This window comes from Lepisma saccharinum, chromosome 30 (genome assembly GCF_977018435.1).
Source record: "Lepisma saccharinum chromosome 30, izLepSacc3.1, whole genome shotgun sequence".
Lineage (NCBI taxonomy): Eukaryota > Metazoa > Arthropoda > Insecta > Zygentoma > Lepismatidae > Lepisma > Lepisma saccharinum.
Genome location: NC_139258.1, coordinates 4,134,906 through 4,152,772, shown reverse-complemented (window position 1 = coordinate 4,152,772; position 17,867 = coordinate 4,134,906). Strand labels below are relative to the sequence as shown.

Genomic DNA, 17,867 nt, shown 5'->3' with positions numbered 1-17,867 from the left:
TTTTCTTATGCTTGTAATAACAGTAAACTACAAGAAAATAAATCTATAGATGTTTATGAAAAGGAAGCAAAGCTAATCGAGTTTCTCTTTAAATAGTGGACTCAAGTTTGAACTTGTCTACAATGCCAAAGTATTTTCAATTCCATTTAAATTTTATTATTTTTAAAATAATAATAACAACAAACGGTAAAATATTAAGTTTCTAAGACTGATGGGCAAGGTGTGAAATCTTACTTTGCTCCCCCCCCCCCCAGAAAAAGTTCTGTGGGTGCCCTTGGTAAGAGGTACATTGCATGAACATTTAAATAAAAATTGCTTTATGTATGATTTATGCAGACGTACTGAGAATTAAGGGGTTCAGAGAGCAATTGTTCCCACGCTATGAGTCATGTAAGTTCATAGGAGAATCTCTGGAGGTAAAGACACAAGAAGGCACCAGCCACAAGTATGTTCAATGCGATAATATCTACATCGTGCTTGTTTTAACTAAATGTTTAGAGGTATGATAAACAATTCTTTAGAGCTTTCAATGTTTGTTGTCCATGGAAACGGTCGTTGCTAGGGAACTTTAAAAAAAAAGTTTATTTTCACCCCGAAACCTACGGGAATTGAGTTGTACTAGACTTTTTTTCATATTTCAAAATATGAGCGACAGAATTTATTACCGAGGCAAGGTGGGAATTTGAGGGGTGTGACGGAAAACAATTATTTTTCAATTTACTTTAAAAATGTGAAAATGACAAAAAGATGTAAATATTGCTTTTCCAATTTAGTGTCGCTATTGAATCAGTTTACACAAAACATCTAACTATATTGAAACGCATCACACGGAACTGGATTTCCAGTAGGTATGCCCTAGTTGGCGCTGGACTGACTACCAATTTGATAGTTTTCGCCTCACACGATACTTAACAGCGTACTTGTCGATAGACTTTTGTTCCCATACTAGGGAAGTTGTAATGGCGGCCGCGTGAGATGTAATCAATGTATCACTTCACATTTTTAAAAGCCGATAACTATTCAACCGAGAGGAATAACGTTCCGCATAAAACGTTATTAGGTACAAAACAATGGCGCTGCTTAAATACATACTTTACAACGTTTACTGTACACGTATGGAAGAATATTTTAGTTGTTTCAAATGTAAACACCGTGCACTCAGCATAGATGGTGCAACTCAATGCGCCTCTCATGCTGTATACGTTATACATTACTGGAGTAACACTCGGCAACCACAGACAAAAGCGTTCTTTAAACACTCGCAGATTATCTTCACATGGCGAAACTTTGGTCTGATCGGCTGTTCCACAGAATCCAGTCGAGGAAAGCAAGTAGCAATTAGAACATGTTCTATTCCTCCAAACCAGTCAAGCAGTCAGCCATGATTGCTACCTAGAAAGTTAGTTCAGCGCGAACTAGAAATCCAGTTCCGTGTGATAAGGGCTTAACTATCTTGAAACGGTTTTTACTTACCCAGTTTATTATTTAAAAAAATAGACAATACTGTTCTGAATATTTGTACCATATTAGAGCCCGTACACACAACTTAAAAAAAGAAGAAAAAAGCGGCAAGTGCGCGATTCATAGTTTAGGCCGTATTGCAATAAATGAAGCGAAAATCAGAATGATGTATCTACGCAGTAGCTTGAATCTGAATATAGGTTCCCTGGCAGATGCGTGTTACGCAATCCATTCTGCTCCACAATCCGGCTGGAGGCAGTCCATCCACCCTTTGTTAGCATCTAAGGCGAAGACTTTATGGAATTCCAAACAGGTTTTCAACAACTTGCACTCTGAACCATAATTGTGGGCTCTTTCCGCTTCTTCCTAGGTGACAGCTTGCTTTCCAATCAAGAGTTCTTAGAACTCCACGTGCACTGAGGAAGAAACGGAAATGAAATCGAATTGTAGAATAACACGCTTCAGATGCCACTAACAGGGACACGCGGCTGAATGGGTCTTACTGGAAAATTACTGAGGTCCGCACATGTATCATCTTACGTAATCGGGTCAAATTTAAGCAACATAATAACAGTGTCTCTACAATTTCTTGACTTTTGCTGACCGAGTTATTAGGGGCAATTCCTGTATTTATACATTTGTACAATAAGGGCACTGTATTTTAGATACACACCACACTTAGGAACCCAGTAAATTATAATAAAAGCAACAACGAGAAGGAAAACTAAACAACAATCGACCGTTGAGTCAAGGGTGAGCTTTTATGTAATACGGTTGAACCTGAGTTATACTAGGGACGTTCAATATATAAGTTTCCCTGTGCTATAAAATATTGTGTAAAGCAATGCCATTAAAAAGAAGCACATGGTTGACAAGCGCCATCCTTCGTCTACAAGGAACAACAATCGATTCGTTATCAGACGTGAAGGCGCATGCGCTCAAGAGCGAAAAGTAAATGCTTGTTCGGAAAACGCGGGCTCGCGTCATAAGGAGTTTAGAAGCATGGATGCTAAGGGCGCTCTGCTTATGGACTTTTTGGAACGAGGAAGAACAATTAATGCTGACCGTTATTGTCAAACATTGGATAAACTGAAAAATGCAATTCGACATAAGCGACCAGGTCTCCTGTCATCTGGTGTCATTCTTCTTGACGATAACGCTCGCCACCACTCAGCAGTGCAAACACAACACAAAATTGAAGAATTGGGGCGGGAACGGCTGCCCCACCCTCCATACAGCTCCGAAATAGCGCCGAGTGATTTTCATCTTTCCGGTGTTAAAGTCTGAATTGCAAGGTTACCGTTTCGAAACAGATGAAGAAGTGAAGCGGAATGTGACAAATAGTGCTCAATAGCCAGAGTCCTGATTTTCTTGCAAAGGGTATGGACAAATTGGTGCAACGGTGAGACGAATGCCTGAATCTCTATGGGGATTATGTGGAGAAGTGAGGAAGGATCCTCCTACACATGTATGTATAGTTTTCTATCTTAAAAATAACATTTTTTACAGCATACGAAACTTATATATTGAACGACCCACGTACGTATGTCAAGGTGAAGAGAAAATAATGCGCATAACTGAGAATTGACTACAAATCAGTTTCATTTTAGATACCATGTCATATCAATTATTAAAATACTGTAATTGTATCCATTTTGAGGAACAAGATACAGGATCAGGGTTGCTACGATCTTTTGATTATAAAATTCCCTGACATTTCCAGTACAAAAATGAAATTTTTCAAGACATATTTATGAACATGATTTTTGCTTTGAACCTTGTGTTTTACAATTAAATATATAATTAATTATTATGAATATTCACTTTCACAACTTTTCTTTTTAGCAAATTTCATTCTACACACACAAGAACACATGAAAAGTCTAAAGAGTAAAATGCAAAATTACAATCGGCATCAATGTATTGGGTGCTACAATCACGTACATCTAGCCTTCAGGCTAAGGTAGAGGCACATTATTTCACCATAACAGATCTCCACAATATCAGAAATCAGAAACAGCCCGCCGGGATGAGTGGGGCCCAGCACAGGTCTGCGGCAACGCCTCGTCTTGTAAGCGTCCCCCTTGGGTTTGGGGTTCTCTTAAGAGTACCCTTCCACCCTCGGGGTCATCCATAGCATGATTGTTAGGGAATACCTATACAGCATTCCCTGACATTCGCTACGAGACTAGGCGGCAAGCGGCCCGGCGTCAGGGCTTGTCTTTCCCGGTGAACGGGGTCCGCGACAGTCGCACGCTACAGTCTGTTTTTTTGCGCTTTCCCTTTCTGTTGACGTTGCAGACTGACGCCAGTATAATCCTCCCTCGGAAGTTGTGTTGTGTCGTGTCCGTGTGTTGAAGATTATTGCTTAATGTGGCACCACAAAAGTTTACATTACAACAAAGGACTTATCTTGTCGAGTGTTACTACGGAAAGAGGAATTGTGGAGAAGTGCGACGACGTTTTGCAACGAAATTTCCTGGTGTTCCCGTTCCACATAGGACCACTATATTAAACCTCGTAAAAAAGTTTAGAGTAACAGGGTCAGTTCTGAATAAAAGTGGAAAGAAAAACCCACGTTTACATACTGAGGAAAAACTCTATGAGATAGGACAACGGTTAGAACAGTCTCCTCGGAAATTTATCCGCCGCCTCTCACAAGAAACTGGTGTTTCAAAAACCACAGCATTTAGAGCCGCTAAAATTCTTAAATTTAAGCACTACAGAGTGACAATAGTGCATGAATTACAGCGTAGAGATAATGCGAGTCGTGTGAATTTTTGTAACTGGGTTTAAAGAGAGTATTGCACGAGAAATCGGGAGAATTACAGTAGACGAACTTGCACGTGTAAATGCCAATGTCCTTCGGAGATGCCAGGAATGTGTTGCAGCAGAGGGACATCATTTTCAACACCTTCTGTAGACAAGGTTAGTACACAATATGAAAACTGTAATTTTAATAGCCGACTCTAGCGACTGTCGCGGACCCCGTTCACCGGGAAAGACAAGCGCTGACACCGGGCCGCTTGGTGCAGAGTCCCGTAGCGAATGCTCTGTATAAAACACACCAAACTGTGTCTGCCGATGTGGCACTTACCGGAAATATAATTAGAAGGCGAAAGTGAAGGTGAAGATACAATATAAAAACAACAGAAGTAGTTAATAAACCATACACAATTTTTCATTTTCTGGTGGATCTATAGTGTCATAGAAAATGCTGCTTTTTTGCTTACATTTATAAGTACACAGCAGCTGGAGAAATTGTTGTTGCATATAGTCTTCTGGCCTAGTGCAATGTCAGCGGAGTTTTGCAACTCCACTGAAGATCGCTGGCGTGATTTGCTTTTAGGAAGGTCTTTTCCAATGCTTCAGCGGGACCCTTTTCTATAACATAATTAGCTTAACAATAGATGATAACCTCATCCACAACATTTTTCCGATAATTATGATCAAATTGTCAATGTACTTTAGTTATCTATCAGATATCTGAATTGCAAGTTTTGCTTTGATATTCTTTCTAATAACTAGTATTATAAAAGTGAAAATTTATTAAAGAAATTCGAAGGAACCATAATTGTACAAGACAGAAAAACTAAATATGCTGACCAAGACAGAAATTTATTTTATTATGAAACATACACTACACGTAACGTTTCAACCTTCTAGCAAGGTCTTCTTTAGACTCTGCACCAAGTACAAATATAACAAAGTACAAATATAACAAGGTACAAATATAACAAGGTACAAAACAGGACGATATATATACACAAACATTACTCCCCTCCAGACTATTAGAAAGTTGTTCTGGAACATTCTAGCAGGTGGCTTTCCCTTCTCAACTGTTGAATGTTAGAATGTTCCAGAACAACTTTCTAGTAGTCTGCAGGGGAGTAATGTTTGTCTATATATATCGTCCTGCTTTTGTACCTTGTTACATTTGTACTTGGTGCAGAGCCTGAAGAAGACCTTGCTAGAAGGTTGAAACGTTACGTTTAGTTTATGTTTTATAATAAAATAAATTTCTGCCTTGGTCAGCATATTGAGGTTTTCATACAATGGAAACAAGGCTTAATGGTGTTATAATAAGACAGAATCATAAGAATAAAAAAACAAGTTTCTAAACTGAATCTTTTGTGGGAGTGAAATCACAAGAACGAACCGAATCGAGTAGTGGAAGCGAACTGCTTGTTCATTTTGCAACTTTTTCTCTTGCAGACTCCAATGCACGTAAATTTCAGACGATCTGCAAAATTTCCTGATTTTCCCGTTTTCCAGACGCGTAGCAACCCTGAGTATAATACAGGTTATTTGTCACAAAGTGGTAAAATTAACGAATCTAAATGTTTGATACTTAAATACCACTGTTCTGCTGAACACAGCATACGTCAGCTATTGGCATATTTTTAACATGTGGACTTTCGTATCGCGATTATATACAAAAGAAAATGTTGTAGATTAGGCACACGCAGGAGATGTATGTACTACGTCGAGCCTACATTTTTCGCTGAAAATTTCTACGTAAAAGAAAATGTGTCATGTTCTTCTTCTGATGTCATGCCGCCTCTATTTGCCTTCTCTGTGGTAAAGTCTTCTTTCTTCCATTTTCTTTTTTCGGTTACATTTCAGACTAATTCACTTAGACATTCACTTAGTCGACATCCACCTGTTACAAATTCCATACATAGTAGGGGAAGCGGGGGCTAGTTGCAACACTTTTAAAATTTTCAACTTCAAAAAATTGTATAAATTTTGCTTTTCAACATACGTTCACGAAACTTTGTAGTTGAAAGGCGGGATACATTCCACTTGCACAGAAAATTTGAGAACCTCGACACTCATGTACTTTTATTGGAAATTTAAAATTTCCAAACACCTAACTTTTGTTCCAACTTGTCCAGGGGCAAGTTGCAACAGTGGATGGGGCATATTGCAACACTTGGAAACATCAATGAAAGTAAGAACGAAATCTTAATTTATTTAACAAATGATATAAAAAACGATATGAATATTATGTTAGAAATTGTTCAACATATGCTGACATTGTAACAATATTTTAAACTTCAAGTAGGCCTAGACCTAAATTTGGCATATTTGTGGTTTATAAATGTACTCTAGATAAAGGAGTATACAACAAAAGAAACACTTTCTCAGATATAAAACGCATCTTCTTTCGCACACTTCTTGAAATGTCCCAGCCGTCACACTCTATACACTGTACCCACTCCCTTCCATCATCTTCATATGACTGTTGCAACTTACCCCTCACCCACTTTACTTAACAAAAGGACGAAAATGTCTTCAACATGAATCTCATTGTAACCATGGCTGTTATTCTTTTACAGGTGAAAGTACATGTGTATCATTAATAACAACATAGTCAACTAAAGTTACTTGTCCTAGTCGCCAGTCACTTCAAAATAAATTATTCAAATTTTACTCACCTAGTCTGAAAACAACAATTCTTATTTCCTGTAACTGTTATCAGCTGGCGTGCACCAACAATTAGAACGTTTCTTCCTCCACAAAATGCGCATGCGCGAAGGGCAAGTTAGTTCTCGTAATTATTCACGTTAAGAAGATATTATGCAACCTACCCCTGTTGCAACTAGCCCCCGCTTCCCCTACATGGATGCATTGGGCCAGACGCTTCATGACTTTTCGAAAAAAAAAAGTTTTATTAAAAAGTAAAAAAGTACACATTAAAACTTTTCCTTCATGGTAATATATAATCTTTCCAAAAATAAAATGAGCAGACTAGTGCATTCTTCGTAATACCCTTGCCGCATATCAGTGTTATCCGCCATGCCATGTCAATTCTGTTCTTTCCGATTCCTTTACAAATTTCATTTTTGTTGGTTTTTGTTCTGACCCATAAAACGATTTAGAGCGAAAGACTGAACAGTAAACGTTCCTCTGTCGCACATTCCCCAGGCGTTGAACAAGCACAGCATAGTATGCTACATGCAGTAGTTCCTGAAAATCTCACCAGGTGGCATATCGGATAATTTTAATCGCGAATAGGCATACAAGAACGCTCATGTTGAGGAGTTTCGTGCCTACCGTGACAGTTCAGCCAATCGCCGCCTGTACATATGCAACCCAACCAGCAGCCCGCCAGGTGTTTCACAAGAGCACCACACATCTGCTTGAAAGCGAAACAAAAACCGAGCTTTCGAAATCTTCTCGAGTTCGTGCACTCCTCATTCATATTCATTTCGATTTTTCTTTATGGGGCATAGAATTAAAGGTGCAACAGGTAATCGGAAACAAGACATAGAAATTAGTGGTATTTATGCTGAGAAATTCTCGAAACAAAGCTGGAATAAACTTGACGTGGACGCTGGCGTCATCTGGTGACGGATTTGAGAAAAAGACTGCCCCATCACAGACCATGGGCGACACTAAAAATTCTTGTAGGGGATCAGGTCGTTGATATACAATAGTGTGACCATAAAGGACGGAACACAAACTCCGTGATCACACCACGTTCAAACTTGACAATAATGTACCCTAGGTTTCGCGAAATGTCATTTCCATTTCTTGAACGTTTAGACCTGCGTGAAGTGAATAGAGGCAAGCTCATTGCCAGTGACAGGGTGGCCATTGTAGAATCATGATAAAATTCAAGTATAATTCCCGCTTTTCAAGACGAACTTTCAAAAAATTCAAGGTACAGTCACGGACACTGCCAGCTTGTAATTACTACATTGACTTTCAATGGAATCGTTACAAGCCGGCAGTGTCCGTGACTGTACAAGCAGATCTTTTCTCTTATTCAAGCTTATCACAAGCCCCCCCGCACACACAAATATATGGCAATTTCTCATATCGGACAAACGGCTGAAATTTGCTAGTTCATTTAATTTGAATATTCGTACTTACGTATTCTGCATTGAGAAACATTGCTGAAGGTGGCATTTCGCTTATTTCACAGAAATAAGCTCTATTTGCGACATATCGAGTAAGTTTTCTTAGTTTCTTTTTGCCTTCGGTAACACGCAAAATGGCGGTCACAGTTTCACTACCGTACTCGGCATGCAGTGTTTCCATCCCACTGCACCCAAAAATACCTACGTAGCCCCACGAACCATTCATACATAGCCCCACGAACAATTTCCGGTAAGGTTATGTTAGGTAGGGTCACGTATAGGTTACAATAGTTAAAAATTGGTTTCGAAAAAGATATGCGTAGCCCCACACACCATTCTCGCATAGCCCCACGAACCATTTGCGGAAACGTACCTTCTTCAGTTACAAAAACACGTTTTTGGAAACACCGACCGGGATTACGTCATCACACACAGGCTACATCCACCTGGATGAAAGCTTTCGTGCATCGGTCACACATTTATATCGAAAAATAGATGATTTACCGGCAAAATTCACTGAACGATGCGAGAAAACACTTCCCCCAACTTCCACAAGCATAAAGAAACTGCGTTTGGTAAGTAATTTCTCCTGTATATTTGAAGAAATCCGTTTGTCTGATACGAGAAATTTGCCATTTCACATACTTAGACTAGAAATACATCTGCAAACATAAGTGACAAATGTTACGGGATATTCTAATCTACGAAAATTGTTAATTGTATAATAATTCCAAATTTACCTAGTCAACTTCAAGGTACTTTAACTTGCTTCAGGGCATTAATAAATATGTATACATTCAATGGGATTTGGATTAATAAAAGTTGCAAAATTCATGCATAATTCCCGGAATTCAAAGAATTCCAGGTGAGTAGTCTCCCTGCAGTGGCCTTGGCTACCCCGCGTAGACACACTTCTTTAGTTTCCACCTATTCGCCCTTAGTAGACCTGCCAACCATCCCGGAATGACGTGAATTAGTACAATTATTGTATTTTTATTTTCTTTCGGCATGCATTTGCAGAGCGAAGAAAATTGTTAGAGGGAGATTATTTCCGTAACATCATTGGCTGTTATTCATTTGAAGCTTCGGAACGAGTCACAACTCTCGAAGCAGCCAATCAACGAAGCGATCCGCTGACGTCATCTCCACCCAGAACCTATCGCTAGGCCCGTTACTCAGGTTCTACACGCCCACTAGGCTCGCTAGACAGACTCGCGCAGTCCGCTGGAGATGTTCCCAAAGTAATTCCACTCTACTGACAACCACACAATTAAACTTCACAGCAGTGTTGCCACAATCTGTAAGCACAATTTCCCTTTGCAAGGGGTAAAATTTCCCTTTTTTACCCATTTTTTCCCTTCACCTAAGGAATTATTAATAATAATAATAATAATAATAATAATAAATATTATCGTTGATCCATGTTCGTATATATGTATGTATAAAATGTTAAACAATTAAACTTTGAAATGCTACGACGCCAGTGGTCCCGGGTTCGAATCCCAGCCTGGGATGAATGTTTGTGAGTGTCCATTCATAAATTTGATCATATCATCACTCATCCCCATCTTTGCAATTAGCCACCCACTCTCAAAGTCGGGACATATAAGGGTGAATGCTCATTAACCTCCAACCCCAAACGGTAGCCAGATGTGGACCAACCCAAATTCCACCCTTCCTCTCAGAACAAAGTATACGACAATTTTTTTTTAAAAAAATTCTCATTTTCAAAACTGAAATCTCTTATAATGTTTAATATAATTAATATTGAGTCTGTCTTAAAATTTCCCTGAATATTCGCTATTTTTCATCGAATTTCCCTTTTCCCTTAAAATTAGCTCCAAATTTCCCTTCAAAAAGGGAAATTTCCCTTCATGTGGCAACACTGCTTCACAGTAGAAGACACTCATGGTATTTCATTTTGAGGAATTTCGTCATATTACGGCAGTCTGTGTATCTCTATATTCTGAAACTGTTTTGCAAACTGTGGTAGCCAGGTCAAGTTGACTCACACAGTAGCAAGACCACAAACAGATAACAGCTGATATTCAGGGAATTAATCTTCCAGAACATTTTAATCTGAAGAGTTTGAAGGATGTAAGGAACGACTTAAGATGACCGCACCCCTCTCCGATTTTCTTCATATTTGGCATACTCACTAATTGAGGCCTCCTAATCACGAATCTGAAGTTAAAAGTTGTCGGAAACGTCTAGAAACAGTCGATTTTCGCGAAATTTCCTGATACTACCACGACACCAAAAACTACCACGATACCAAATTTTAACTATGTTTGCCTACACTGTAAAAAAAAAAGCCGTAATTTTACGGTGACCTCACCGGCAGCTCGGGCGCCAGTGGCGTCACCGTAAAATTACAGTGGTTTCACCGTAATTATGAACGACATTGCACCGTAATATTACAGAAATTTGATCGTTCAAGTTACGGTACAAGTACTGTAAGTGATACTGTCATTTCACCGTAATTATACAGAAAATTTTCTGTGATAGCAACAGTGAAGAATGCTATTATTTCACCGTAATTTTACAGAAAATTTCCTGTGATAGCAACAGTCAATATTTTGCTTTTCTTCTTTTTTCATTGTAACAATATTAACAGCAACATACTTTTAATGGCTTAAAACTATATGCTGTGGCATTTTCCACAATGTAGTCTATTGCATTTGTAAAGGTTACATGTTCATTGTGACTAAAATCACTTTGACATTATAAATTTAAGCCATTGAAATAGTTTTTGTATCATACAGTAGTTTGCAAAAATATATAAAAAATCACAATATATAATACTTACTTGTAAACCTGCAATGTATATTCACTAGTATCCATGGTAGGAAATATTGAAACCTGCGGGTAGTGGGGATTTTACTTTTCTAGTAGTAAGTGTAAATCAGAGCCTGTTTGAATGATTCTCACTTCAGAACACCCTTAAATCTACACAGATTAACCATGCAGTTGAACTATTAAGAAAATGTGAACACTGTAGATAAATTTTTCAGCACTGACACTACATAAGCTTTCGGGAGGTCACACATCAAAACAGCAGATACATGCTTCCTGAAAACATAATGCATAATATTCAGTTTTAAAACACAAGCAAAGAAATGAAAGCATTTATACTCGAATAACATACCACTACTTTAGTATTCATCTCGTGTTTTAAAATGAATAGCATGATATCATGCTTCCACCAAGCACATAGCTGCTACTACAGGGTATAAGTTTCATTATTGTTTGAAACATAGGAGTGTAAAATTCATGCTTACCGGTGTTTACATAGCAGTGAAAAATAGGACTGGACATGTGAAAAGAAAAAAATACACACACACTTATTCCATAATATTGCTGGTTTAGAATAACATCCAGTGTTAATGTAGCAAATTTATTTTATTAATCAAGTGTAATCAGCAATTAAAAACCCAGCAAACTGGACCTCCTGAAGTTAGAGCAGGTTATCATTAAGCCAGATTAGAAGCTGGTAAAAATTAGGCTATTGTGTGGCTTGATGGTTAACTGTTCTCACTTCGCTAGGTTTGCTGGATATCTAAATGGTGATATTTATTGTTGGGATAGATTTTAATTAAAAATAATGGATCATTTAGAATAAGCAATCTTTATTTCAAACAATATTGACAAATTTCATTGTTATATGCATCCTTCATATTAGCCTGGAAAGTTGTTCTTTGTGGAGTGATAGGTTCTTTGCCTCAGTTACCACCTGAAATTATAAAAATATCATAAAATAAACAAAGATGCACACAAGAAGTATATTTTTTTTTCAAAAAGTGCAGTAAATTCCTAAATTCCCTACATTTAGCTTATGAGGACAAAGCAAACAACAAAATGTAAACATTACATGCAAATTGCTCCCATTTCATTTAAACTGAAGAAATTGGAAAATGCAGACACAAATCTAGTGTGTGATGGGGAAGAAAATTTGAAATATGAAACTCAGTGCATTACCCTTGCAAAGTGAAATAATTACTTTATATTTGAACATAGATTTGAGAGGAGGGACAGCAAAAATTAAAAAAAAACAACAAAAAAAAACTACCATAACATTTAATAGTGGATGTGCAGTACTAATAATTCTTGTATAGTGTTACAAATGTAGTTGCAGACTATTCTGGGTTGCAACACATTATCTCTCATCTCGCAGGCAAATAAAGGATTTGATTTTGAAAGAGCATGGTAATTGCATGCATTTCTGTCAGAAGTGTGCAAGAGCATTGCACAGGAACATAATTAAGATGTAATAAAATTCCAGTGTGCAGGAAATCGTGGGGGGAGGGGGTACATTCTGTGTGGGGTATATTCTTTAGCTTAAAGCATTTGTACATTATGCCACTTTGGAGATCAATTGCTGAGAAGGTAAGAATTACCTCTCCGGCATCCCCCTACCTAAATTGTCTGCACAAAATCAGTTATATTTTTTTCTTCTCATAAATTAGATACATGTATAATTTTTATACATAAGAGTTCATTTGAAAAGTTTACGTATTCCTGCTTCAATGAAATCATAACGTAACTATACAAATGTCAGAACAATGGCTATTTTCACCTGTCATAACTAAGAGGGCAAGCCCTTCACTAAAGGGAACAGAGATATTTTGCTAAATTAAATAAAGTACTTACAATTAATTAATTCATTAAAACCAATAATGAGGCCAATGGACATATGGAAAGGGGTGAGGGAAGGTAAGAGGACAGCATTACCAACCTGAAAAATGAATACTATCCTAAATCACCACTATACTTCACAGTATAATTTCAATTCAGTCACAGTGTTAATTATTACAATCATACATGTAAGGCTGGTACATGGTCATCGCAGGAAGACAAGAAATTCAAACTGAAGCAGTGGCTTTTTGAGAAGCAGATATGTTTTTGTTGAAAATATGTTTTGCTTGCCACTCTGAAAAAGGTCATTCAGATATCCATGAACTAACACACACACATGAGACCTGAAATCCCCATACCTATTACAAAAGCAGGCACAGCCTGCATACATGGTGCATTCCAGCATTATGTGTGTGACGTTTCACACAAAAAGTAAGATTATAGACATGCAATTGGATTAAAATTTTTATAATTAACTGATTTCATACAATTAAGAATTACTTTGTGGTGTGTCTTAACAAATGAAAAAAATTGAGTATGATGACATAGCCTGAATGAATTAAAAGCATTATCAAAAATGTGGCATGTGTGATGTGACTTCATTTGTTGGTGAAGCATATAGGCTAAACACATGCTAATAATTTTTGTGAAATATGGATATTATATGCATTCACAAACATTTAAACTTTAATGCTATTGAAAACACTAATATTTTTCTGATTAATTCATTTCGTTATTTACATGGCGTGAGACCACTTTTCATGAAATGTCCCACATACACTTCCAACGTATGGTATGTGGTTAATGCATTTTAAAAAGGTCACCCCATTACACTGCTACTGTAGTAATTAGATTTTTTCATAGTAATGCACGGTTTTTCTTACATACCAACAAGTTTCAGGTAAAACTGTGATGAAGTTGTGGAGTACAAGGAAGGGGACAAGAAAATAAAGCACATATCCCTCCAAAATAAAGTAGCACACATGCACATCACTTATTGTTCACTTGCATAAGCAATTGCAAAATAGGAGTTGCAGATTAACATGGGATTCAGAAACCATAAATTTTACAATTGATACCTTTATTATTTTTAAAGCCTGTAATGCACATTAGTTAAAGCTATCCCCTCACCCCTAAGAGAATGGAGTTAAGAGGACACAAGGGGAAAGAGGTGATGTCAAAATGGAAGGGCGAATCTTATACATACACTTCACATACATTTGATACAACATACACTCAGATAGACCAATTGGAACTGGACCCACAGTTACAAATGGTATTCCAACCACTGTGTAATGTGCCTCCACCATGGATTGAGCCCAGGAACCCTCCATTACAAAGTGACAGAGCATTAGCATTACACCATCGGGGAGACCCAACATACAATTAAGTGAAATTATTTCAATTATGTAAGCAATTATCTAGCTGAAACAAAACATTGTCACAAATATTAGGTTAACTTCCAAAAATTTAATTTCAAGTATTCCACATATACAAAACATTCTAAATGTGCATCAACTGTTTTCTAATATCCCGCTTCTATTCTATGTCATTATAGTATAGAAAATTGTACAAATGTTTCCATGCACTCAACAACAGATGGATGGATGACCATTCAACTCATTTGAACTGGAAAATCATAACAAAAAATTATGGCTGCAGCTATTTTCACCAGGTGGTGAGAATAGCATGTAGGGCTACTTTCACCGGGTGGTAAGAATAGCATGTAAGGCTATTTTCACCAGGTCCTGAGAACAGCACGTAGGCATGGGCGTCCGGAAGGGGGGCAAAAGGGGGGGCCGTGCCCCCCCCTGGAACATGAAAGTCAACCAAAAATTATGTATTTCACACATATAATTTCATTTTAGCCACAATAATATGTGTTAATTATTGCATGAACACCATAAATTCAAATTGAAGCAATGTTTCTTTAGGGAACAACACTATTTTTGAGGAAAATGTGCCTTTTTGGCCCCCCCTGGAAAAAAAACATGCGGACGTCCATGCACGTAGGGCTATTTTTGCTAGCAAAATAATTACCTGAATCTTAACATTGTCTTTTATCTTATTTTATTATATACATTGGCAGTATTGCTGAACGTACTGCTAAGAAGTTATATTAAATTAAAAATGGGTGTGACTACTAGTCACCAGGTAGTGAGAATAGCAGAAAATGCTGAAGACCGGAAATTACATGATCAGGTGTTGGAAAGTATTTACCGAACAGAACTAATTTTAATGTTAAAAACCCTAAACCTGACCTGCCTAACCTAACAAAAGAAAGCATTTAGGAAGGTAATACCCCCTTCGTACTTATGTGACATATTAGTAGTACCAGTCTACATCAGAACACCTTGCGGTGCTTTTTGAACTCCGTGATGTGCAAAAAAGAAGTACTTGTCTCCTGCACGAAAATAAATGCACAGCAATGTAAGCTTCACACACATCAACTACTAAAGAATACACACATCCGTGTAGCAGGCCAGGTCAGGTTGCAGAACATACACATGCAGTTTAAAATCTGGTAAAAGTAGCTCAAAAGCTAGCCTCACCACCTGGTGAAAATAGTCACTTCGAAAAAGCTACCAAACTCACTTATGTGGCAGCCAGAAAAAAGATTAAAATGAAATGGACAGCAAACTTCTTAAAAAATCACATAATTGTTACTGTATTGACTAGACAGAATATTTCTACTTACATTTGAGCAACATCTGCAACTGGGTGTCTAACTATGTACTTTCCTCTTGATCTGACCGCTTTTGATATTCACTGAAATAAAGATTTAAAAATGTTATTTAATGTGACCTAACATAATGAAGTGCTAAAAGTGCTAATAAGTTACATTTGGTTCATCATAAAATTGAAAAGTTAGAGTAGGCATGTATGAGGAAGACTTGACATTCATCGGCTACCAATAATAATCAGTACCGGAATCCTGTACTAGCATGGATGAAAACTAATTTTACACTTAACATGTACATTTTTCCTTGCAGGATAAAATATGAATATTGTATTAATATTCCATTGCCTACCGATAATATATGGTACATTCAGTACTAAAACAACAACGTGAACACCATTTATATTTGGTGCTGAGGAACAGCATGTGTGTCTATTTGCACCAGCAAAAGTAATTACCTGAATAATACCATGACATTGTATTTTATCTTATTTTATTGCATTCATTGGCAGTGTTGATGAACTTACTCCTAAGAAGTTATTTTAAATTAAAAATGGGTACGTCACCAGGTAGAGAGAATAGCATAAATAGCAAATAGCAAGACCAGAAATTACATGATCAAGTGTTGGTAAGTATTTACAGAAGTAACTTTAATGCTAATAGCCCTAAACCTGACCTGCCTAACCTAACAATGAAAGAAATGACCACCAATGTAAGCTTCATACACATCAGCAATTAAAGAATATACACATCCATTTAGCAGGCCAGGCCAGATTGTAGATGATGCACATGCATAATGTATACCAGTCAAGAAATCAACAGTAGGCCTACCAAGAAAAAGTCAAGAAATTATGCATGTGGTCAAGATTTTTTGCTATTTTTTACACTACAGTGAATTTACATTGTTATATACCTCTACTGGTATTTATGATAAAATTGCCTTGAGTTGTAGTTAATTTTTTTTCGATTTGTTTGTTAAGTATACAGCGTAAAGGTTTGTAAAAACTATTTTTCTTAATTTCCAACCATACCTTAAGTAGAGGGTGATTAAATACATGTTAACAAAAAGGAAAAAAAAGGTCAAGAATTTTGGATTTGCTATTTTGGTAGACACTCGGACATGCAGCTTAAAATCTGTTGAAAATAGCACAAAAGCTAGCTTCCCCACCTGGTGAAAATAGTCACTCCCTTTATATTTTGCTTCCCAACATACAAAATACAAGGGTAATGCAAATTTTGAATGTGAACAGGTTGCAAAACTGGTTAGAACACTGCTTTTGCAATAAAATACTGACAATTCCGGACAATTAAAAAAAAAAACATTGCTTACAAAAACAAGTAGCCCCTTATCATGAACACGAAAAATATTAAAATTATGACCTAAAATAAATATGCTCTGTTGTATGGAGATAATATTTAAACTGCTGTTGGGACGTTCTATTTCACGATTCGTGTTCCTGCATTAGGAATTACTTTCAGTTTCACATGCAATTTTCACTTCCCTCCTTGTAAAATATATGTATATCTTACGTTCGAATTGCGAAGGTTTTGAATACATTCACTTCTATACACTACACTCCTTGGCTTCAATACTTACTTTTATAATTTCACTGTCTAACACAGAACACACTCGCCGTTGTTGTCTTCTAAAACAGTATGGCCGCCATGCCTTGCCTCGACTGGCGTCTTCTCGGCGTACATTTGCGTTGCATTTGTTTCTTTCAAAGCAGTAGCACCAACCCACTGTAGTTTGAGAAGCAACTTTTAAGAGCGTATTTATTAACCCGTTTATACGTTTTAGGATCAATCATAACTATTCACGGCACAGATAAGTGTTTTATAACATTTAAGTAATGTGTTTATACATTTATTTCTTATTGCATACAGTATTTGTAAAAGAGAAGTTGGATTCACTGCCTTGAACTTTCTCTTGTTTACGGGGAAAATTCTGTAGAATGACTGTACGGTGAATAACCTGTATGTTTTACGGAGTAATCAATGTAAAGTTACGGTAATTTTTTACAGTGTAACCTAACCGAAACTAACCTAACCACACGTCAATGGTTCGCAATTACTTTGCAATTTCTAGACGTTTCCGACAAATTTTAACCTCAGATTCGTCATTAGCAGGCCTCAATTTGTACGTCAAATATGAAGAAAATCGGAGAGGGGTCCGGTCGTCTTAAGTCATACCGGATGTAAACAAACCCCCAGAATTTCAT

General features: G+C 37.2%; 1 protein-coding gene and 1 long non-coding RNA gene across 5 annotated transcripts in view; both read right to left on the bottom strand.

Moving 5' to 3' along the window:
• The window catches only part of LOC145981759 (myb-related protein A-like), a 114,367-nt gene that overhangs the window by 73,654 nt on the left and 22,846 nt on the right, over window positions 1-17,867 (bottom strand). The window lies entirely within an intron of this gene.
• On the bottom strand, window positions 11,997-17,360 carry LOC145981865 (uncharacterized). The gene is made up of 3 exons (XR_014440994.1): window positions 17,243-17,360; window positions 15,664-15,734; window positions 11,997-12,063 (listed from the first exon to the last, which is right to left on the bottom strand). It is a non-coding gene; the product is annotated as an uncharacterized LOC145981865 (long non-coding RNA).